The sequence below is a fragment of the Hemitrygon akajei genome, chromosome 3, assembly GCF_048418815.1.
Source record: "Hemitrygon akajei chromosome 3, sHemAka1.3, whole genome shotgun sequence".
Lineage (NCBI taxonomy): Eukaryota > Metazoa > Chordata > Chondrichthyes > Myliobatiformes > Dasyatidae > Hemitrygon > Hemitrygon akajei.
In genome coordinates, this window is record NC_133126.1 from 148,475,748 (window position 1) to 148,501,544 (window position 25,797).

A 25,797-nucleotide genomic window follows, 5' to 3' on the forward strand; every position below is an offset into this window, starting at 1 on the left:
AACAAACAGGGTTACGGATTAAGTGGGAGATGTGCCACACTGAGAGGGGCCCATGCACACCTAGGTAAGTGTTTTGATGCTTGCTATTCAAAAATTCAAAGAATCAAAGAATCAAAGTATGCATGCACTGTACAACCCTAAGATCTGTCTTCCCACAGGCAGCCTCGAAACAAAGAAAATCATGGAACTCATTTAAAGAAAAACATCAAACCCCCAACGCACAAAACATCTAACACTTTGTAAAAGCAGCAAGAAAAAAAATGAGCATAAAATACTGAATACAAAACACCAAATCGCAAAGACATCGAAAGAGTCCAAGCATATTCAGTTCAGCTCAGTTCAGTTTGGTCCAGCGGCACATCTTTCACTATCTGCAGGATGCAGTGCTAGTCCGCCTCCAATCAAAATTTCACAAAAGTAGCACTGAAAAACCACACACTTCTGGAAATAAAGTTTGATTTATAAGTAAAAACAATATGTACAAAATATTTACATGAGCTAGAACAATTCAAAATTCCAACTTTCTGTTTAGGTTCCAAATCTTAGATATCAAACCACAACAAATTCCTTTTTAATTCCTTTATTACTCTAATTTCTCTAACTAATTAGATCTAGTGTGGTTCCCTGTTTAAAAATTTACAGACTAAACTTTCCTTTTTACTTATTCCTAGTTAGTTAGAAAACCAAATATAATTCCTACTTTTAAGTATTAGAGTTAACTTCAGTTTCAGTTCCAGGCAATATATCTACAAGTTTAAACTCAAATTCAAAAAATTAAATATATACAGTTTAACTCCTTTCACAACAATTCTCCAACATCACAACTTTTAAATAAAGTAAATCTCATTCAGTAACTTATCAAAGTCTTTGCAAAAATAGTTAGTTGTTGCAGAAAACAAATTCAGATTTTTCGAATGAAAATAACTTATACATCCAACCGTATTAAATCCTCAGAGTCATTACACGTTTCGTTCCCACACTGGTTCTTCATCTTGGGTGGCTCTCGCCATCTTGTTTCTTGGTTCATTGGATGAAATAGTCAATCATCCACAGAAAGTCAATTCACAACTTTGTACCAAAACTTGACCAAATCCCTTGGTATAATTTTACAGAACTAATTCCCGACTACAGGGATTTTGGACTCTCGTCTGCCGATATTGTCTCATTAAAGCTGCTGCATGTTATAGCCATAGCTTCAACAGATCTTTTATCACTATTGTCTTGCCTCCAGAGGTTTCACCCTGAGGTTTCAAGTTAGTAGGGTAAAGATACTCACTACTAATTCCACTCTTAACAGTTCATGTCTTCAGCTTCCAATTGTTGCTGCGTGTCTCTCCTTGTCCATGCCTGCAACCAGCCCACCCCGCCGTCACATTGCATCACTTTTTTCCAAATTCTCTTTTTTTAAAATTGGTAACCTTGATTTCATCCATCCGCAGGACGAACTTTCTAACATTACATCTTTGGATTTAACTAACCTGGTCTAAGGACTTTGGTCTAAAGACTTGATTTTTGAACACACTTTTTCTTGGAACAGGCCCTTTGGTCCACGGCATTGTGCCGAACCAGCTGTTGGTAATCAAGTGGCCAACTACATTAATCACTTCTGCCTATAGAATGTCCCTACCCCTCCATTTTCCTCACATTTACATGCCTATCTAAATACCACTTGAAGGTTTCTAATGTTAATGTTTCAGCCTCTACTACAACAGACAGCACATTCCAGGCACCCACAACTCTCTGTTTAAAAAACTTGTCCCTCCAATCTCCCTTGAAATTAGTCAGTAACCTCTATCAGCTCTCCCCTTAGCTTCCACCTTTCTGGAGAAAACAGCCTAAGTTTGTCCAACCTCTCATTATAGCACATGACCTCTAATCCAGGCAACATTCTGGTAAACCTCTTCTCAACCGCTTCAAATCTTAACATTCTTCCCATAATGAGGCAACCAGAACTGTATGCAATACTCCAGATACGGCCTAATAAGAGTTTTATAAAGCTGCAACATAACTTCCTGACATTTGAACTCAATGCCTTGACTAATAAAGGCAAGCATGTCAAATGCTTTCTTAACCACCACATCAACCTGTGCAGTCACTTTCAGGGAGCTATAAATTGGACCCCAAGATCGATAGATAGATGCTTTATTGACCCCAAAGGAAATTACAGTGTCACAGTAGCATTACAATGTCACGGTCCGGTCGGCTGACTCCTTGTTTCTGTTGATTTCCTTTTCCCCGTGTTGTGCCTGGCTCCATGATCGAGGCACCTGATCCTCATTCGAACCGGCAGCATAAAGCTCCAGTTTACAGCTACTCGGTGCTGGACCGTCACCGCAAACCAGTCACCGTAGCTTGTACGGCTATGCCCGTCCCGAGGCAGCGAGAATTGTGGACTCTAAGTTGCTTTGGTGCCTGTGGCTGCTTAGTAAATTCAGTCATTTCCGGGTCCAGCTGAGTTGCCAGCTGATTTGCCGCTACACCGAGCTAAGATGTGAATCCTGTCATTTTCACGTTTGGCTGAGATTTGCTGGCCGATTGTTGCTACTCCAAGCCGCCACAAATAAGGGACCATCTTCTGAACCACCACGAATAAGGAACCATCTTTCTTGCTGCCGAGAATAAGGGACTGACTTCTGAGCGCTGAGGATAAGGGACCATATTCTGAGCTGCCAAGAATAAGCAACCATCTTCCAAGCCAATGAGAATAAGGGACCATTTTCCAAGCCAATGAGAATAAGGGACCATCTTCCGAGTGGCCAAGAATAAAGGACCATCTTCTGAGCTGCTACAAATAAGGGACCATCTTTCTTGCCGCCACCCGGAGTCGAGATACTATTGTCTGTTTCTGTTGTCTCGTGTCCAGCTGAGTGGGTCTGGCCGTCTTGCAGCTGCTTTGAGCCGGGATGCAAGTGGTCTGTCTTTCTTTCTTTTTCAATCTTTTTATTAATATCAACATATTAAGATAACAAAAATTGATACATAATTGTGGGATTATAAAATTAAAAGTTAACATAGAAGGATATATAAACAATAGGTACAAAAAATTCTCCCAAAATCATACATGATACAAATATAATGTGTACAAGACAAGAAAACTAGGTATAACAGACAGACAGACATACTTTATTGATCCTGAGGGAAATTGGGTTTCATTACAGTCGCACCAACCAAGAATAGTGTAGAAATATAGCAATATAAAACCATAAATAATTAAATAATAATAAGTAAATTATTCCAAGTGGAAATAAGTCCAGGACCAGCCTATTGGTTCAGGGTGTCTGACACTCCGAGGGAGGAGTTGTAAAGTTTGATGGCCACTGGCAGGAATGACTTCCTATGACACTCAGTGTTGCATCTCGGTGGAATGAGTCTCTGGCTGAATGTACTCCTGTGCCTAACCAGTACATTATGGAGTGGATGGGGGACATTGTCCAAGATGGCATGCAACTTGGCCAGCATCCTCTTTTCAGACACCACCGTCAGAAAGCCCAGTTCCACCCCCACAACATCACTGGCCTTACGAATGAGTTTGTTGATTCTGTTGGTGTCTGCTACCCTCAGCCTGCTGCCCCAGCACACAACAGCAGACATGATAGCACAGGCCACCACAGACTCGTAGAACATCCTCAGCATCGTCCGGCAGATGTTAAAGGACCTCAGTCTCCTCAGGAAGTAGAGACAGCTCTGACACTTCTTGTAGACAGCCTCAGTGTTCTTTGGACAGTCCAGTTTATTGTCATTTCGTATGAAAAAAAACAGAAAAAGAAGAAAAAAAATTATACCCCATACAAAACTAAAAAAAAAGAAACTCTAACAATACATTCACAATGCTGGAAGAACTCAGCAGGTCAGGCAGCATCCGTGAGAAAAGAGTAGCCAACGTTTCGAGCCGGGACCCTTCATCAGGAATGGGGGGGAGAGAGGGCTGAAGCCCAGTAATAGAGATAGGGGAGGGGGTAGAGCCTAGAGGCGCCAGATGGAAAACCAATTAGAGGAAAGATAAAAGGGGGAGGCGGAGGGGATAAGCATGAAAGAACTGTAGAGATAAAGAAGCAGAAAGTTGAAAGGGGAGAGAGGCAGAGAAGGACCTGGGATAGGGGAAGAGGGAGGGGGAGGGAATTACCGGAAATTGGAGAATTCAGTGTTCATACCATCAGGCTGGAGGCCACCTAGACGGTAGATGAGGTGTTGTTTCTCCAACCTGGGTTTGGCCTCATCATGGCAGTAGAGGAGGCCATGTATGGACATATCTAGATGGGAATGAGAGGCAGAGTTGAAGTGGGTGGCAACCGGGAGGTCCTGTCTATTGTGACGGACGGAGCATAGGTGCTCGACGAAGCAGTCCCCCAATCTGCGTCGGGTCTCGCCGATGTAGAGGAGGCCGCACCGGGAGCACCGGATGCAATAGACGACTCCAGCAGACTTGCAGGTGAAGTGTTGCCTCACCTGGAAAGACTGTCTGGGGCTCGGAATGGTGGTAAGGGGGGAGATGTGGGGACAGGTGTAGCATTTGCACTTGCAGGGATAAGTGCCAGGTGGGAGTTCTGTGGGGAGGGACGTGTGGACCAGGTAGCCGCGGAGGGAACGATCCCTGCGAAAAGCTGAGAGGGGTAGGGAGGGAAAGATGTGCTTAGTGGTGGGGTCCTGTTGAAGGTGGAGGAAGTTGCGGAGGATAATATGCTGGATCCGCAGGCTGGTGGGGTGGTAGGTGAGGACAAGGGGAACCCTGTCCCTGTTGTGGTGACGGGAGGATGGGGTGAGGGCTGAAGTGCGGGAAGTGGAGGAGATGCAGGTGAGGGCATCTTTGATGATGCCAGAAGGGAAACTACAATCCTGAAAGAAAGAGGACATTTGAGAAGTCCTGGAACGGAAAGCTTCATCCTGGGAGTAGATGCGGCGGAGACGGAGGAACTGGGAATAGGGAATGGCATTTTTGCATTGGGCAGGGTGGGAAGAGGTATAGTCGAGATAGTTATGGGAGTCAGTGGGTTTGTAGAAGATGTCAGTGGATAGTCTGTCTCCAGAGATGGAGACCGAGAGATCAAGAAAGGACTACTCTAACAAGCTAGCTACTAACTAACAAAAAAGAAAGAAAAGAAACATGGGCTGTTTATATTAACTGAGAAAAGAAAAAGAATCATAAGTGTCATCAGCTCCGATCCTCTCTACATGTATATAATCAGAAACAGAAAGAAATAGGGATGGAAAAATGTCAAATTACATCATATGAAAATATTGAATAAATGGCCTACAAGACTTTTCAAATTTAATAGAAGGATCATATATAACGCTTCTAATTTTTTCCAAATTTAAACATAACATAGTTTGAGAAAACCAATGAAATGTGGTAGGGGGTTTAATCTCTTTCCAATTCAATAAAATAGATCTTTTAGCCATTAATGTAAGAAATGCAATCATCCGACAAGCTGAAGGAGATAAATGAATTGACTCTGTCATTGGTAAACCAAAAATTGTGGTGATAGGGTGAGGTTATAAATCAATACTCAATACCATAGAAATAATATCAAAGCTATCTTTCCAGTATTTTTTCAAAGACGGACATGACCAAAACATATGAGATAGAGAGGCTGTCTCAGAATGACATCTGTCACATATAGGATTTCTATGGGAATAAAAACGAGCTAATTTATCCTTGGACATATGAGCCCTGTGCACAACTTTAAACTGTATTAACGAATGTTTGGAACATATAGAGGATGAATTAATTAATTGAAGATTTTTTCCCCAGTTCTCAATAGGAATAGTAAACTTAATTTCCCTTTCCCAATCATTCTTAATTTTATAAGAAACCTCTGAATGTATTTTCATAATTATATTGTAAACATTTGCTATTACACCTTTCTGAAAAGGATTTAATTCTAAAATGTTCTCCAAAATACCCATAGAATCCAGATTTGGAAAGGTAGGAAGTACAGTGTTTAAAAAGTTCCTAATCTGTAAACACCTAAATAAAATGGGATCTAGGCAAATTATATTTATTAGATAATTGTTCAAAAGACATGAAACAATTATCCAAAAAAATCAGAAAATCATAGTATACCTTTTAGTCTTTCAAGCTAAATAGGCTTGGTCCATAATAAAGGGATGAAAAAAGAAATTAGATATAATAGGAATTGCTAAAACAAATTGATTCAACCCAAAGAATTTCTGAAATTGAAACCATATGTGTAGAGAGTATTTAACTATCGGATTGCCAATTTGTTTATGCAATTTAGAAAAAGCAAAGGGAAGAGAAGTCCCTAAAATAGAACTCAATGAAAACCCTCGTACAGATTTGGTTTCCAAATTTACCCAATGAGGACTAAAAGATAAATCCAAATCCTATAACCAACATTTCAAATATCGGACATTAATTGCCCAATAATAAAATCAAAAATCTGACAATGCCAGTCCACCTTCCTTTTTAGACTTCTGTAAATATCTTTTGCCTAACCTGGGATTATTATTCTGTCACATATATGAAGAAATTTTTGAATCAACATTATCAAAAAAGGATTTCAGAATAAAAATTGGTACCACTAGAAATGTATATAAAAATATAGGTAAAATAATCATCTTAATAGCATTGATCCAACCTATCAGTGACAGTGACAGTGGTGACCATTTAGTAAACAAATGTTTAATCTGATCAATTAAATGTAAGAAATTAACCTTAAATAAATCCTTAAGTTTTTTTGTAATTTTAACCCCTAAGTATATAAAGAGATCGGTAACTAATCTAAAAGGTAAATTTCCATAAATTGGAACCTCCATATTTAGGGGAAACAGTTCACTCTTATTAAGGTTCAATTTGTAACCAGAAAAATTACTTGTTTACCTCATCATGATTAACTGTCAAATCACCATTCTGTTTACGAATCTTAATAAATTGACATTTAACCAAAGCAGTCTTCAGTTGGTTAGCCAACAATTTGCCCGATTTATCACTGTGCATATAAAATTCACTTCTATTTTTCATTAATTGATTTTCGATCGAGGATGTAAGTAATAAGCTGTGTTCCATTTGAAGCTCAACTCTTTGTTTATAGAGCTCCTTACTAGGAGTGATAGAATATTTCTTATCAATTTCTTTGATTTTATCAACCAATAAAAGAGTTTCATCCTTAATACGTTTTCTCAAACCAACAGAATAGGAGATAATCCGTCCACGCATATATGCTTTAAAAGTATCCCAAAGTGTTCCGCAGGAAACTTCTTCTGTGGTATTAGTTGAAAAGAAGAAATCAATCTGTTCCTTCACAAATTTAATGAAATCTGGATCTTGAAGCAAAGTAGAATCAAATTGCCATTGTCTAATACTGGGAGCTGTGTCCATTAATTTAATAGAAAGTTTCATTGGAGCATGATCAGAGGTGGCTATAATGTCATAATTACAACCAATTACAGATGGAATAAAATGAGAGTCAACAAAAAATAGTCAATTCTTGAGTAAGAATGATAAACATGTGAGAAAAATGCAAACTCTTTGTCCTTGGAGTGTAGAAGTCTCCAAATATCTAAAATTCCAGAATCAGTCAAAAAAGAGTTGATAAAAGCAGCCGACTTATTTGGTAAAGACTGAGTGGATATAGATTAATCCAACAAAGGATTTAAACAACAATTAAAGTCACCGCCCATTATCAACATATAGTCATTTAGATTAGGTAGAGAAGTAAATAAAGACTTAAAAAATTCAGCATAGTCCACGTTTGGAGCATAAACATTAACCATAGCAACCTTGTTATTAAAAAATAACCCAGTAATTAACAAAAATCTACCATTCAGATCCAAAATAATATCATGTTGAACAAATGTGATAGAGCAGTCAATAAAAATTGAAACTCCTTTTACTTTGACATTCAAGTTCGAATGGTAATGTTGACCCTTCCAAAACCTAAAAGCATTGATTGTCCTCTTTCCTCACATGAGTTTCTTGTGCAAAAATAATATGCGCGTTCAGTCTTTGGAATACTTTAAAAATCTTTTTCCATTTAATCGGATGGTTTAAACCATTAGTATTCCAAGAGGCAAAATTAATAGTCTGAACCATATTTCCTAGGATCAACCCTTTGGTATATAAAGAGTTAACCAAGGTATGAACTCATGAACCTGAAAGGGGAACAAAAATACAGGGAGGAACCGGAAGTGACAACACAGCAGACATTTTAGTAGTTTTAAATCAGACCAAATGAAAAAATTAGAAAAACTAATAGAAAAGAGCATCCTCCCTCCACCCACGAAGACCCCAACTTGAGCCTAAAGAAGGCCAGAAAAAGGAAGAATAACACTAAATCTACCCCCATGTCTCCAGAAGGCAACTCCGAATATATAGGATAAAAAAAGAAAGAACCACCCAAAATCCAAAAAAATAATTAAACACTATACTAAAACAGACTTCTTAATATAGCTTCTAAAAAGTGAAGAGAATGTAATCACCAGTACATATTATAAATCAGGTAAAAACCCGAGCAGTTAAAAATAAGGCTATAATTAAAAAAGGCATTATGGGAAGAAGAAGACAAAAAAAGAGGATGAGGAAAAAAAACAAAGGGTGTCTTTAAAAAAAGGAAAACAGACCGCCATCTTAATTAAACGAAAAATGAGGAAAACAAGATATATATCTAAAACAATCAAAAATTCACTATCAAATCACTAATAATAATGGCCAGAAAAGTAAAATAAAATGGTTAATATAAGTAAATTATAAAGTTTAATACATCAGCGAAGAAAAACTTTAATTGAAATATAAAATATAAAATGAACCTACACTAGTAACCAGAAACAAAAACCTTAAGCTTATAAAGATCAGACTTCATAAGATGATTATGGACTTTAAAAGAATACGAACGAACAGAGCCAGTACTATGAAAGCCATACATTTATTAGAGGCGAGAGTCCAAAGCAGTAGGATAGTGCTTATCCAGGAAACTTCGAGTTTCTGATGTAGAAAGAAAAATACTCTGTGGTGCATCTGGAGGCAAGATTCTAAGTCTCGCAGGGTATAAAAGCGTTGGTTTAAGCTTTTCTCGTAACATTCCGACTTTAGAGGTTTAAAAGCGAGCTGCGCCTTCATCACTTCTGGACTGTAATCTTCCACAAGTCGGAAATGGTAATCTTAAAAATTAATCATACCTAGGCGACGAACGGTGCGAATAAGATGCTCTTTAACATGAAGATAGTGAAATCGAAAAATTACAGCTCGTGGTTTAGATGAAGAAATTGGTGATCGGCGCATAGATCTGTGGGCGCGTTCCAATAATGGAGGGTTCTCTGGGAATTCAGAAGGGAACATATCCTTTAAAAGTTGAACGAAAAGCTTCGAGGGGTCCCCTTGTTCGATGCCTTCAGGGAAACCAAGTATACGTAAGTTCTGTCTTCTAGATTGATTTTCAAAATCAATGCTCTTAGCTTTAAGTGTTTCCAGCTGTTTAATCATCAAGGATAATTTCTGTTCCAAATTCTCAATTTTCAAGTCCCTCTTCCTTCCTCTTGCAGACTTGCGATTAAGGATTGATGCTGTTTAACTTCATAACCAATCGTTTTCAGAGAGAACTGGAAGGACTTTAAATCTTCTTTAAAACTTTGTCGTTGTTCATCAAATTTTTCAGTTAAAAGCTGCAACAACATATCGTAAGTCAATTCAGTATGCTTGGGTTCAGGCTTTTCTTTCTTTCCATTACCATTGGAATCTTTCCCAGTCTCTCGCCCTTTAGATCTTAAAGCCATTTCTATACTTATTTCTTCAAGATTCACTGTGCAAATTCAAAGATAATTCCAAAGAAGTAATAAAAAACTTCTACTGTAGTTAAAAATAGGTTAAATAAGGGTGATCATGGGTTAAAAATTAAAGGTAATGGAGCGAATCCAAAACTGATCTCACTCCGTGAGCGCTTGCTGCTGACCTCCTGTGAGTGGTTTGTTTTTGTTGCCTTGTTTTCTGCTGAGAGGGTCTGGCCATTTTGCTGCTGCTCTAAGCCGGGATTCGAGTGGTCTGTCATTGTTTTGTTTTGTAGGCTCCGAGTCCCAGTCCAAGGCTCTGAGTGTCCAGTCCAAGTCAAGGCTCTGAGTGTCCAGTCCAAGTCAAGGCTCTGAGTGTCCAGTGCAAGTCCAGGCTCTGAGTGTCCAGCCCAAGTCAAGGCTTCGTGTCCAGTGCAAGTCAAGGCTCCGAGTGTCCAGTCCAAGTCAAGGCTCTGAGTGTCCAGTGCAAGTCAAGGCTCCGAGTGTCCAGTCCAAGTCAAGGCTCCGAGTGTCCAGTGCAAGTCAAGGCTCCGAGTGTCCAGTCCAAGTCAAGGCTCCGAGTGTCCAGTGCACGTCAAGACTCCGCGTGTCCAGCCCAAGTCAAGGCTCTGAGTGTCCAGCCCAAGTCAAGGCTCCGAGTGTCCAGTGCAAGTCAAGGCTCTGAGTGTCCATTGCAAGTCAAGGCTCCGAGTGTCCAGCCCAAGTCAAGGCTCCGAGTGTCCATTGCAAGTCAAGGCTCCGAGTGTCCAGCCCAAGTCAAGGCTCCGAGTGTCCAGTGCAAGTTTAAGGCTCCGAGTGTCCAGTGCAAGTCAAGGCTCCGAGTGTCCAGCCCAAGTCAAGGCTCCGAGTGTCCAGTGCAAGTCAAGGCTCCGAGTGTCCAGTGCAAGTCAAGGCTCCGAGTGTCCAGCCCAAGTCAAGGCTCCGAGTGTCCATTGCAAGTCAAGGCTCCGAGTGTCCAGTGCAAGTCAAGGCTCTGAGTGTCCATTGCAAGTCAAGGCTCCGAGTGTCCAGTGCAAGTCAAGGCTCTGAGTGTCCATTGCAAGTCAAGGCTCCGAGTGTCCAGTGCAAGTCAAGGCTCCGAGTGTCCAGCCCAAGTCAAGGCTCCGAGTGTCCATTGCAAGTCAAGGCTCCGAGTGTCCAGCCCAAGTCAAGGCTCCGAGTGTCCATTGCAAGTCAAGGCTCCGAGTGTCCAGTGCAAGTCAAGGCTCCGAGTGTCCAGCCCAAGTCAAGGCTCCGAGTGTCCATTGCAAGTCAAGGCTCCGAGTGTCCAGTGCAAGTCAAGGCTCTGAGTGTCCAGCCCAAGTCAAGGCTTAATGTCCAGTCCAGGCTCTGTGTTCCAGTTAAGTCAAGTCCAAGTCCAGGCTCTGTGTTCCAGTCCAGTCGAGTCTGAGACAGAGTCAAATTCCATATCCAAGTCAAGTCCCAGTCCAAGTCTAAGTCATGTCCAAGTCCATCTCCACGTCAAGTCTCCATGCCTGTGTCCAGCACTTGGGTCCGCTCCAGCCATTCATTGTAACATACAAGTGTACAGATATGTAAGTATTCAAAGAGAAGTAAGTAGAATAAAAAACAAATAACTTTAAAAATAAGATGTACAAGACTTACAAGTCAAAGATTTCCAAGATTTCCAAGTTCACACTAATAAGATGGTAATGTAAGAATTATCGTAATATTATACAGTAATGGGGCCACATTCACACCGTCCAGATTAGAAATGATGGGAGTATTGCACAGTATTGCACAGGGTGTTTGAGATAGCAGGGTGTGGTAAGCATAGCTAAACTGAGCCTAAACAGAGCTCTGTTAAACTGAGGTTAATCACTGTCTAACGGTGGAGAGGTAGGTGGGGGAACTTCACTTCCCCAGCTATAGGCTGACTCATTATAGAGCCTAATGGCCGTGTAAGAATGACCTCATATGGTGCTCTTTGAAGTAATGTCTTAGTTTATTACTAAAGTGCTCCTCTGTTCAGCATGTGAGAAACATTGGCCAGAATTGCCAGGATTTTCCAAAGGGTCCTTTGTTCTACCACAGCCTCTCGTGTGTTCAGTTTGACTCCTATTACAGATCCAGCCTTTCTAATCAATTTATTGAGCCCGTTGACATCATCTGTAATGATGCCATTGCCCCAGCACACCACCATATAGAAGATTGTACTCTGGTGGAGCATGTGAAGGAGAGGCTTGCATGCAGAAAAGAAACTCAGTCTCCTCAGGAAGTAAAGGTGATTCTGGCCCTTTTTCTACACAGCCTTTGTGTTGGTGCTCCACTCAAGTCTGTCATCCAGGTGTACTCCCAGGTACTTGTAGGTCCTCATCACATCCACGTCCAATAGTAAAAGGGAGCAGTGCAGACTTAGTCTTCCTGAAGTCCATCGCCCTTTCCTTTGTCTTACTGATGTTGAGCTTCAGATGACTTAGCTTGCAGCATTTGAATAAGTCCTCCACCAGGGCCCTGCATTCATCCTCCTGTTCTCCCTTTATGACTCAACTATTGCTGAGTCATCAGAGAATTTCTGCAAATAACATGTATCAGTTTTGTATCTAAAGTCCAAGGCAAACAGAGTAAACAGGGAGAGAGCCAATATAGTCCCATGTGGGGCCCCATTGCTGCTTCTAAACATGTCTGACACACAGCTCTGAGACTGTGGTCTGCCAGTCAAATAGTCCATTATCCAGGAGACAATGGAAGTGCATTGAACGGAGCTTTTCCCCCCAACAATGAGAGTTGTAGGGTTTTGAAGGCACTTGAGAAATCAATAAACATGGTCCTCACAGTGCTGCCCTGCTTATCAAAATGAGTAGGCTCTGTTCAGCAGGGAGATGACAGTATCGTCAACTCCAATTCGCTCCTGATAGGCAAACAGCAGGGGATTGTGGGCTGATCTGATTAGGGGTCAGAGGTGAGCCAGGACCGGCCTCTCTAGGGTCTTCATCGTGTGAGAGGTCAGGGCCATTGGACGCTAGTCATTCAAGACTTTCGGCTGGCCCTTCTTGGGTACTGGGACCACACGTGATACCTTTCACAGAGTCTGGACCCATTCTAGGCTGAGACTCAAATTGAAAATGCACTGGAGAACTCCACACAGACGTTCTGCACACTTCTTCAGGACCTAGGGGTTCACACCATCTGGTGCCAAGGCTTTGTCTGATTTTCCCCAGAGCCCTTCTCACCTGCTCAGTAGTGAAGGTGAGTCCATGATGACTGGAGAGCTGGAGGAAGGTGGGGTCTGGGAGAGGTGAAGATCAGCACGATAGTAATTGGTATGTGGAGGTGTGAATGGTAGGTGCAGGGGAAGGAAGGGATGTAGACAGTGGTAGCCTGTGTTCATCCACATGTTGAACTGGAGGTGGGTGAGGGAACATTGGGTGCCACAGCACCTGGACTGGTGTGCTGAGGGGGCTGTGAACAGGAAGGCAATTGTCAAATCTATTAAACTTAACTCATTAACCTATTCACAGCTGCATTCTGAGGTTCTACAGCTAGGCTGATTGAAGCCAGTGCCTCTCCACACCTCCCATGTGCTATTCTGCCCAAGCTTGTTTTCCAGCTCTCTCCTGTATTCCTCTTTAGCCTCCTTGATCTTCTCCTTTAGCTCCACCTGCACATGTTTCAAGTCTTCCCAGTCTCCTGATCTAAAGGCTTTCTTTTTGTGGTTGAGAAGAATGTTGAGACCATTGGTTTATTGTTAAGAAAGCGGCAAACAGTCCTTGATGGTTTTGCAGTGTCCACACAGAAGTTGATGTAGCCAGTGATGCCATCAGTAAGTCCGTTAATGTCCTCCCCATATGGTCCAGAAAGCACATTCCAGTCAGTAACCTCAAAGCATCTCTTCAAGGCCTTGATTTCCTCTGGAGACCATTTCTTTTCTATCATTGTGGTAACTATCTGTTGCTGTACTTTGGGCTTATACAAGGATGTGAGGAGATTCAGGTTGTGATCTGATCTTCGAAGTGAGGGGAGAGCTGTGGAGCTGTATGTATCTTTAACAGGAGGTTCAGTGTTTCATTTTCTCTTGTATGATGCTTAATAAACTGATCAAAAGTGGGTAGGGTTGTCGAGAGAGAAACATGGTTGAAGTCTCCCGATTCTGTAATGAACACATTGGGGTGTTGAGTCTGGAGTTTCGCGATGGTCGTGTGCATGGCGTCACACACAGCATGGGAAGGTAGAACGTAAACAACAACAAGAAGGTGGAATGTAAACAACAAGCAATATGACATAGCTGAACTAGTTAAAACGGATGCAAACTCACAGCAAGCATTTTGATATTCAGTCTGCAGATCTGTTCTTTCACAGAAATGTGACTGAGATTGCACCATCTGTTGTTCACAAGCAAAGCAAGCCCACCTCCCTTCCTCTTACCATACCGTTGATTAACTCTGTCTGCTTGTTGCATTGAAAACCCAAACAGAGTACGATGGCATCTGGGATTTGCTCATGTAGCCATGTCTCGGTGAAACACATAACGCTGCTTTCTCGATATTTTATTCCATGTCCTCGTGAGTGTTGTTATTTCCTCCATTTTGTTTGCCAGCGATCTTACATTCCCCATTATGATAGACAGGACATATGGTTTATATCTTCGCCTCTTGTTGCACCTCTTCTTACCAAACCTGCAGCCTCAGTATCTCACTCTCAGCTCATCCAGAATATCAAGTTTCTGCAGAGCAACAAAGGTTGCTCCCTCATATGTACTATATTGTCCCTGTAACTATGTTCACAGGACTTGCTAGAAGAAAGTACCCCAAGATCTAGAAGGGTGATGAACATGTTTTTAAACAATTAATATCCATTGTTACTTCACAGTGTTGCTAGTCGGTACAAAAGCAAGTGAAAGAAACACGCTAGATAATGTTAAGAGAAACAAACACATGGAGCTACTTGTAATGTGCTGCCTCCCCACATGGTACCCTCATTAGACCCCTCTGTACATCAACATTGTTAAGAGTTTTGCCCTTAACAGTGTACCGTCTCTTTGCATTTGACCTACCAAGATGCAACATTTAGCTGGGTTAATTTCCATCTGCCATTTCGCTGCCCGTATCTGTGATTTATCTATATCCCATTGTTTTCTTTGCCAATCTTCTACACTATATACAGCACCAGCAAACTTTGTATCATCTGCAAATCTACTAACCCACTCATCTACATTTTCGTCAGGTCGTATATACATCACAAACTGCAGAGGTCCCAGTACAGATCCCTGTAGAACACCATAAATGACAGACGTCCATCTAGAATAAGTCCTTTTGACCACTACCCTCTGCCTTCTATGAGCAAGCTAGTTCTGAATCCAAATAGCCAATTCTCCATGGATAACATGCATCTTAATCTTCTGGATGAGACTCCCATGAGACACATTTTCAAACCCCTTACTAAAATTCTTGTAGACAACATCCACAGCTCTATCTTTATCAATTACTCTCATCACCTCATCAAAAAACTTATTCAAATTAGTAAAAACACAACTTGACCCGAACAAAGCCATGCTGCCTCTCCCTAATAAGCCATGTTTTTCCAAATACTCATCAATCTTATTCCTACGAGTTCTCTCCAGTAACTTCACTACCACTGATGTTAGACTTGCCAATCCTTTGTTTCCAGGAGTATCCCTTGTTCCTTTCTTGAATACTACAACATTAGCTATTCAACTGTCTCTAGGACCTTGCCTGTAGCTAGAGAGGACATAAAGATATTGATCAAGTTCCCAGCAATCTCATCTTGCCTCTCTCCATAACCTGGGATAGATCCCTTCAGGCCCTGGGGATTTACCTTAATGCTCTTTAAGGAACCCAAATCCTCAAAGGCTCTTTTTGATTCTAGCTTCCTAAAGTTTTAATAGTTTTCCTTTTTCTTCTTGACTAAATTCGTCACTTGTCTTGACATCCAAGCTTCCCTTACCTTGTCATCCTTGTCTTTCTTCTCACTGGAACATACCAGTCCTGTACTCTGTACAGTTGGTCTTTAAACACCTTTTCTGTACTGTTCTATTTTCTATGTTCTCAGATAGGTAAAGGATGTGCTGGCACATGGAAAGTGTTAATGAAATTGTTTGTCAATGTTTGCCTTGAACTGAAAGGTGGCTCCCAAGAATCAGTCCACATTCTCTGGGTTCTTAGTGGGGATCTTTGTTGTCAGAGAACAATGTTGTTCAGTAGGGGCAGTTTGACAGAGGACATTTGGTTTGTGGATAGAAGGCCCATCTTCCTGCCTAGTTCTCTGAATGAGTCAATACTAATTTGGAGCCGGCGCTTGGAATGCATAAGTACACAACCTAGGTTGATTAGTTTCCTAATTTGTCCTGTACTTCAGTTCTACTTCTGCAAGAAATCTAATGTTACAGTGCAGCATTGTGGCCAGAATGCTTGAAGGATTGCCAGAGCAATAATGCAACCTTGCTTGACACTGTGCTGCACTGAGTGTCACAACCACGGATTTGGCAGCGCAGTAGATACGGCAATGGCGCTTGGCAATTTGCACATTTCAGCTAATTATTATTTAATCATGATAGTATTTAATTCCATACTTGTCTTTGTAGTGCTTGACAAGATTTGGACAGAGCATAGCAACACTTCACTGCTATTTTGCATTCAGCCTTCCCTGGGATATTGGACTTTCAAATCAACTGACCTGAAGACTAGCTGTATTCGTTTAATGTTTAGATGTTCTTTTCAGCCGCACTGTAGGCTTCCTTTTCGTTAACCGCCCTGTTTGGCCTGCCAGTTATTGTTTTATTTTCCCTTTCACACTGTTCCTATTAAAGACTGTGAACTATTGACCTGCTTCAGTGCCTCTCACTCTGCACTTGGGCCATATCTGAACCTGGTAATACTGAGGCTGGATCTGTTGTACATTTGTTCTTAGGGTCATGATTTGCATGTCAGTTTGGACACTGAGACACATTCTTGCAGGTGAATAAATTTGAGGAGAGTGTTGCATAATCCTTTCCTGTTGGTAGACTGAAAGGATTAAATGAAATTAGGAAAGGCCCGGTATAGAGTGATTGCTGTAGAAATTCTTCTGGTTCCAGTGGGGACACATTTCTGCATTTGCCAAAGTTAAATTAAAAGATGAACAGTTCTTGAGGTTTCCAGGCAAGTTTTCCTTTTTTATAGATATGTAACGCTCGGGGGTGGGGGTGGGCATGGTCAACAGCCCGTCCCTGCATTTCTAATAACCGGCACTGACTATGGTTATTGTGTTAAAGTGTTTTTGTGGAATTATGGTGAGGAGTTTCAGTTCTCTTACTGCTACATCTTAGCTTGGGTTATACTGTTATTTGCTAAAATATTTGTGGGTTGCCCTAACTGTAACTGGGGTGTGTGATGGTCACCTACCCATCTGTTTGAAATCAAGCCGTTCTCTCTCCGGGTTATGGTAGCCAGTCTGTTTTGGTGTTTATCACAATTAAACTGTTGAGTTTAAAGAGCTTCCTCATCTGTCATTATGGACTAAATGCTCACCACCATATCAAAGATGTGATTCTGAATCTGTGCCCAAGGTTTTTCATTGTTAGGTTTTAGGAAACAAAAATCCACATTGTCCTTGCTTTTAAGTAATTTTTATTCCTTTTCTCAATTTCTTTATTTTCATTTTGGGAAAATGTGAGCAACTAGAATCCATAACAAGCCCAGTAAATGTCACAGGTAACTTAATTGTACTTTCTCCTACTCTGCTTTGTGTAGGAGTACAAAAATACCCCTCAGTCATAGAATGTAGAAAATCAGAAGATAAGCTTTCTGAGTCATGATTCCGTATAATCTTTCCATTTCTGTTGTAACTGCTTTGATGTCACTTTCCAAACCAATAGTTCCAATATATTTTTTTATCCTCAACTACATATTTCTCTCCAAAAGACCATAAGACCACGGCATAGGAGCAGAATTAGGCCATTCAGCCCATTGAGGCTGTGACATCATTCGATCATGGCTAATTTACTTCCCCTCTAAACGCCATTCTCCCCATATTGTTTGATACCCTTACTATCCTATCAATGAAAGGCAAGGATAACAGGCATTTTTTATTTAAGAAAGGATGTGCTGACGTTGGAGAGGGTTCAGAGAAGATTCACAAGAATGATTCCGGGAATGAGAGGGTTAACATATGAGGAAAGTTTGACCGCTCTTGGACTGTACTCCTTGGAGTTTAAAAGAATGAGTGGGGACCTCATAGAAACATTTCGAATGTTGAAAGGCATGGACAGAGTGGATGTGGCAAAGTTGTTTCCCATGGTGGGGGAGTCTAGTATGAGAGGGCATGACTTAAGGACTGAAGGGCGCCCATTCAGAACAGAGATGCGAAGAAATTTTTTTAGCCGGAGGGTGGTGAATCTGTGGGATTTGTTGCCACGGATGGCAGTGGAGGCCAAGTCATTGGGTGTATTTAAGGCAGAGATTGATAGGTATCTGAATAGCCAGGGTATCAAAGGATATGGTGAGAAGGTGGGGGAGTGGGACTAAATGGGAGAATGGATCAGCTCATGATAAAATGGCAGAGCAGACTCGATGGGCCGAATGGCTGACTTCTGCTTCTTTGTCTTATGGTTTAGGGAAGCTTAGTTTTCAAGAGATATTGAGGTTCTGCTTAAGAAGGAATTGCATATCAGGTATTGGCAGGAAGGCCAAATGAGCTACTTAAGGTGTATCATAATGAAAGAGACAACTTAAGAAGGAAATCAGGAGGGCTAAAAGAAGGTACGAGGTTACTCCAGTGGACAAGATGAAGGAGAATTGCAAGGACTTCTATAGATATATTAACAGAAAAATGTAGCAAGGGACAAAATTGGTTCTCTTGAAGATTAGAGTACATGGATCCGAAGGAGATCAGGGAAAAGTCTTAAGTGGATTTTTTGCATCTGTATTTATTCAGGATATGGCACAGAGTCAATAAAAAATGGTGCAATTAATGGCCATATGCAGATTACAGAGGAGGAGGTATTTGCTGTCTTGAGAGAAATTTGGCTGGATTAATCCCCAGGGCCTGCCAAGGTGTTCCCTCAGAGCTTTTGGAAGGCTGGAGCAAAAGTTGCAGTGGCTTTAGAAGTGATATTTAGAATGTTCTTAGCCACAGGTGAGGTGCTGGGTCCATTGTTGTTTGTCATTTACAGTGACTATCAATGATCTGGATAATAATGTGGTGAACTGGATCAGCAAACTTGGGGTCATAGTGGATATCGAGGAAGACTATGAAAGCTTGCAGCAGGATCTGCACCATTTGGAAAAATGGGCTGACAAATGGCAGATGGCATTTTATGCAGACAAATGTGAGGTGTTGCAAACCAGTGTAGGACATATAATGCAAGCAGTAGGATGCTGAGAGTGCATTAGAACAGAAGGATCTGTGAATACGGATCCATAATTCATTGAAAGTGGTGCCACAGGTAGACAGTCATAAGGAAAGCTTTTGGCATACTGGCTTTCATAAATCAAAGTACTGAATGCAGGAGCTGTTTGAGACATTGGTTATAAAAATTTTTTTATTGAATTTTCAAATAGGTTACAGAAGGAAAAAATATTATTTTAAAAATCAACCCTTCCCCCTCCCCTAACCCCTCCCCCTAACATATCCCTATAGCAAAAGAAAAAGAGAGAAGAAAAAAGAAAGAAAGAAAGAATACCTGGATATCGGAAGATCCCCACATGCTCCATGGAGTTCATAATAGCTTTAGTATATATATTTATTTCTTTTCCCAGATAACCAATAATTTTATCTTCAGAGCACCTATATATTTAATCCTATCATTTGTAAATAAGGGTGCCAATTTTTCAGAAATATTTCATATTTATCTCTTAAGTTATAAGTAATTTTTTCAAGTGGAATGCAGCTAAAAATTTCATTCTTCCAACGATCTATACTTAAGTATGAATCCGATTTCCAAGTAACTGCAATAGCCTTTTTGGCTACTGCCAATGCAATTTTTATGAATTCTTTCTGATATTTATTCATGTTTGGATTTTGGTTTTATCCCTTTAATATCGCCCAGTAAAAATAATGTTGGATTATGTGGAAGTTGTGTTCCAATAATTTGTTCCAATAAAATTCTAAATTTGTCCAAAAGGTTGAATTTTAAAACAAGACCAAGTAGAGTGTAAAAAAGTACCAATTTCTTGACTACATTGGAAACATTGATCAGATAAATTTGGGTTTAATTTTTTTTTTTTTTGTGGTGTAATATATAATTGATGTAAAAAATTATATTGCACTAATCTTAACCAAACATTTGTTGTATTTGTCATACTGTCAAGACATAGTCTTGACCAACATGTTTCTTCAATTTTAATATTTGAATCAGTTTCCCATTTTTGTCTTGACTTATGAATTCCTTGTTTAATTGCCTGTTTTTGAATCAAACTATACATACAAGAAATATTTTTTTTAATTTTTCCTTTTTGAATTAAAGTTTCTATTTCATTAGGTTTCGGCAATAACATTGTTTGACCCAGTTTATCTCTTAAATAAGCCCTTAATTGGAAATAACAAAAAAGAGTGTTGTTTGATATTTTGTATTTATTCTTTAATTGATCAAATGACATTAATATACCTCCTTCAAAACAATCTCCTATATATCTAATCCCTTTTTGAAACCAATTGTATAAAAGTTGGTTATCCATTGTAAAAGGAATAAGTTTATTTTGAATTAAAGGTCTCTTTGCTAATAAAGATTTCTTTATCTCATCATCAACATTTATCTTATCCCATAAATCAATCAAATGTTTTAATATAGGAGATTCTTTCTTTTCCCGTATCCATTTAGATTCCCACTTAGATATAAAATCTTCTGGTATATTTTCTCCTATTTTATCTAATTCTATTTTAATCCATGCCGGTTTATCTTCATAAAAAAATGCAATAAATCGAAGTTGATTTGCTTTATAATAATTCTTAAAGTTTGGAAGTTGTAACCCTCCTAGGTCAAATTTCCATGTCAATTTTTCCAACGATATTCTTGACATCTTACCTTTCCAAAGGAATTTCCTCACACATTTATTTAACTCATGAAAAAACTTCTGCGGTAATTGTGTTGGTAGTGTTTGGAATAAATATTGTAATCTAGGGAATATATTCATTTTTACAGCATTTACTCTGCCTACTAATGTTATTGATAATGTCATCCATTTATCAAGATCTTCTTGAATTTTTTCAATAATGGTAAATAATTTAATTTATATAAATTCTTTATATCATTATCAACTCTTATACCTAATATTTTATACCATTTATCGGCCATCTAAATTGAGTTATTAGTCAACATTGACTATAATCTCCTTTAGTAAGGGGTAGAATTTCACTTTTATCCCAATTTATTTTGTAGCCTGATATTTTCCCATATTCTTCCAATCTAGAAGATAATTTACGCAGCAAATACAATGGGTTTGTTAAATAAAGCAAAACATCATCAGCAAATAAATTAATCTTATATTCTTCCTGGTTAACTCTGAAAGCCATAATTCTGGGTCCATTCTAATTAATTCAGCTAAAGGTTCTATTGCCAACACAAATAAAGCAGGTGATAATGGACAACCTTGTCTAGTTGACCTTGTTAACTGAAATGATGTTGAAATTTGACCATTTGTCACTACTTTAGCTTTGGGATTAGTATTTAAGGTTTTAATCCATTTTATAAAAGATACTCCTAATCCATATTTTTCCAATACCTTAAATAAAAAATCCCATTCCAATCTAGCAAATGCTTTTTCTGCATCTAAGACAACTACCACACTCATTTCCTCCTTCTTTTGTGCCAAATGAATTATGCTAAGTAATCGAGTTACATTATCTGCCGATAGTTTATTTTTGATGAATCCTGTTTGATCCATATGTATTAATTTTGGTAAGTATTTAGATAATCTATTAGATAAAATTTTTGCTATTATTTTATAGTCAGTATTCAACAAAGAAATAGATCTATATGATGTTGGTTTTAAAAGATCTCTATCTTTTTTTGGCAATAATATTAAAATAGCTGTCGAAAAAGATTCTGGAAGTTTATGCATTCTTTCTGCTTGGTATATTAACTCCATAAAAGGAGTTAGTAAATCTTTAAACTTTTTATAAAATTCGGGCGGAAAACCATCTTTTCCTGGGGATTTATTACTCTGAGGTGATCCTAGGGCTTCTTCAACCTCTTTTAATGTAAAAGGCATATTGAATCCCTTCTGTTCTTCCGAATTCAATTTTGGAAGAGTTATTTGTGATAAAAACCTTTCTATCTTGACATTATCATTTTGTGATTCTGATTGATACAGTTCAAAATAAAAATTCTTAAAAGTTTCATTCATTACTAAAGGTTTATAAGTAATTTTATTTACACTTGTTCTAATTGCATTTATTGTTTTGGAAATCTAGTCTGTTTTTAACTGCCAAGCAAGAATCCTCTTTCACCTAGTTCGTAATATCTCTGTTTAGTTCTCATAATTGCTTTTTCTGTTCAATATGTCTGAAGAGTATTATATTGTAACTTCCTGTTAAATTGTCTTCACTTTTCTTCTGTCATATATCTTTGAGATTCTTGTTCTAATTTTGTAATCTCCTTTTCCAATTGATCTATTTCTACCATATATTCCTTCTTAATTTTAGAAGTATAACTTATTATCTGGCCTCTCAAATATGCCTTCATTGCTTCTCATACTATAAATTTATCATCAACTGAATGTAAATTTGTATCTAAAAAAACTGAATCTGCTTTTTCATGAAATCACAAAAATCTTGATGTTTTAATAATATTGAATTAAATCTCTATCTGTAAATCGATTCCTCTTTATCCATCATTATCATTGTCATTGTCAAGGGGGAATGATCTGTCAATATTCTTGCTTTATATTCCATATTTTTTTCACTCTGTCTTGAATATTCGTTGATAATAGGAAAAAATCTATCCTTGAATAAGTTTTATGTCTATTTGAATAAAATGAGTAGTCTCTTTATTTTGGATTAATTCTTTTCCATATATCAATCAAATTTAAATCTTTCATCCATGATAAAGTAAATTTTGCTACTTTTGATTTTGTAACAACCTTTGTTGATCTATCTAAAACTGGGTCTAGACAAAAATTAAAATCTCTACCTATTAATATTTTGTCATGTGCATCAGCCAAATTCAAAAAGGCCTCGTATAAATTTTACATCATTTTCATTTGGTGCATAAATATTCATAAGAGTCCATAGTTCTGAAAAAATTTGACAATGTATAATTACATATCTCCCTGCAGAATCAGTTAATACATTTTGTATTTTAATTGGTAAAGTTTTATTAACCAAAATTGCAACTCCCCTCGCCTTTGAATTAAATGAAGCTGCAATAACATTTCTGACCCAATCTCTCTTTAATTTCTGAAGTTCTATCTCTGTTAAGTGTGTTTCTTGTAAAAAAAGCTATATCTATTTTCATTTTCTTAATGTATGTTAAAATTCTTTTTCTTTTCACCGGTCCATTAAGCCCATTAACATTAAAACTTTAAAAATTCAGTAAATTAGTCATTATTTTTAACAGGGTTACTCCAATCTATAGTAATACCTACCCTTTCAACTTTCGTAGTACCTTGGGGAATCTTTTTTAAATTCTCCATGTTGCTATGTGTCTACCCCCCCCCCCCCGACTGTCCAGGCAAAGAAAGAAAGATAAAAGAAAAATAGATTATAAAGAAAAAAAAAACAAAATACCCCCCTACTAAAGTTGTGAATTAAAAAAACACAACATTACCCCCTTCCGTTGTACGGGTTATGGCAATCGCCATGATTACACACATGAGTCCTATAGCAATCGATCTGAAGTTCCCCTAGCTCCCCTGTAACATAAAATTATATATAAAGAAAAAATAATATCACTACTCTCGATTAATATTTCTCAAATTTTTACCTTTCTCCCCCTGTATCATATAATTAAGAATATATTTAAATATTCTTCTGTCCTTAAACATCCATCAACTCCATTCACTGTCCCTGTCTTCATCTTTAATCTGTTTCACTTTTAAATCTTTGGCTGTGGTTAGTGAATATTTGGTCGTTCTTGTGCAAATTCTTCCGCATCCCGATAATCAGTAAAAGATTGTTTTTTTCCGTCATCCAAAAAAATTATCAGGGTTGCCAGGTGGTGCAATATAAATTTATAACCTTTTTCCCATAAAACCTTTTTCGCTGGGTTAAATTCCTTCTTTCTCTTCAAAAGGTCATAACTTATATCAGGATAGAAAAGAACGATTTTCCCTTCTATCATCAATGGCCCATTTCTCTTTCTGGCATGTTGGGGAGCCGCCTTCAGGATCTCTTCTTTATCTTGATATCTTAAGCATCTTATCAAGATTGATCATGGGTTTTGATCAACTTGAGGTCTTGGTCTTAATGCTCTGTAAGCCCTTTCAATTTCAATTAACTGGGTTCCTTCTTCCATTTCCAAAATTTCTGGAATCCATTTTTGAAAAAAATTTATTGGATCCTCTCCCTCTATACCTTCTTTAAGTCCAACAATCTTAATATTATTTCGTCTGCTAAAATTTTCAGGTACATCCACTTTTTCCAACAACCATTTTCTTTCTGATGTCCAGGCAGAAATATTATCTTCCATTTTATTCACTCTATCAATGGTGTCTCCGGTTGTTTCTTCCAAGTTTTTAGTTTTCTTGTCCATTTTGTCCTGTCTTTTCATCATTTTATCAAACATAATCTTCATATTGTTAATATCTTTTTTATTACTTTTAATGCTTTTAATCTATGCATTATTTGCACCAAAGTTTTTTTTATGTCTCCAATATCACCTCCAACCTCTTCCTGTTGCTCTTCTTTGTTTGTCTCTTCATCTTTGTCTGATTTATCCAGAGAATCTGATTCCACCTCATATTCACTATCACTTTCGATCATAGCTGGGATTTGTAGTTTGGGTTGCTCGTGTTTGCGCATGCCCCTTCCTTCACGCATGCGCAATTCCTGTTGCTCTTTTTTTTTGGAAACGGTTGATGTTGCCGCAGTTTCCTGTTCTGTATCGCCGGAGGTAAAATGCACTTGAGCCCGAGGCTCTTTCATGGCGGCCGGCCTTGATTCTTTTCCAACTTGTGTTGTCTTCAAAGTAATAGTTTTCTTCTGCTTCTGTTTAAGAGGCATATCTTAAGACAATCCTGAGTAGTTTATACGTAATTTTTAAAAGGTATTTACTAACTTTTCTTCACTTAAACATTATTTTACTGTTTTTTTACGGGAGAGCTGGATTTTCATGTCTCAATCCTACGTCATCACGTGACATCTCCATTTGAGACATTGGTGAGCCTAAATGGTAACATCGTGTGCAATCTGGTCACCTAACTACAGGAAAGATATCAATAAGATTGAAATAGTGCAGACAAAATTTACAAAGATGTTGCCTGGACTTATAGGGAAAGGCTGAATAGGTTAGTACTTCATTCCCAAGAATGTAGGAGAATGAGTGGAGTTTTGACAGATGTATACAGCATTATGAGGAGATATAGGATAAGGTAAGTGCAAGCAGGCTTTTTCCACTGAGGTTGGTGAGGTTAGTATTAGACGTGATGGGTTAAGAGTGAAAGGCAAAATATTTAAGGGGAACGTGAGGGAAAATGTCTTCACTCAGAGGGTGGTGAGAGTGTGAACAAGCTGTCAGCAGGAGTGGTGGATAATGGTACATTTCAACATTTTTAAAAAATTGTATAGGTACATGGATGGGAAGGATATGGTAGGCTATGGTTTGGGTCCAGTTTGATGGGTCAGGCAGACTAATAGATTGGCACAGACTAGATGTGAGAAAGAGCCTGTTTCTGTGCTGTAGTATTCTATATTTTTATGGCTCAACGACATGGCCTCCACAGTCATCTGTGACAATGAATTCCACAGATTCACCACCCTCTAGCCAAAGAAATTCCTCCACATCACTTTCTAAAGCAGAAATTCCTCCTCACCACTATTCTAAAGGGATGTCCTTGTATTCTGAGGCTGTGCTCTCTGGTTTTAGACCTTGTTACTATTGGAAATATTCTCTCCACGTCCACTCTATCTAGGCCTTTCTGTAAATGATAGGTTTTAATCAGACTCCCCCTCATTCTTCTAAAATCT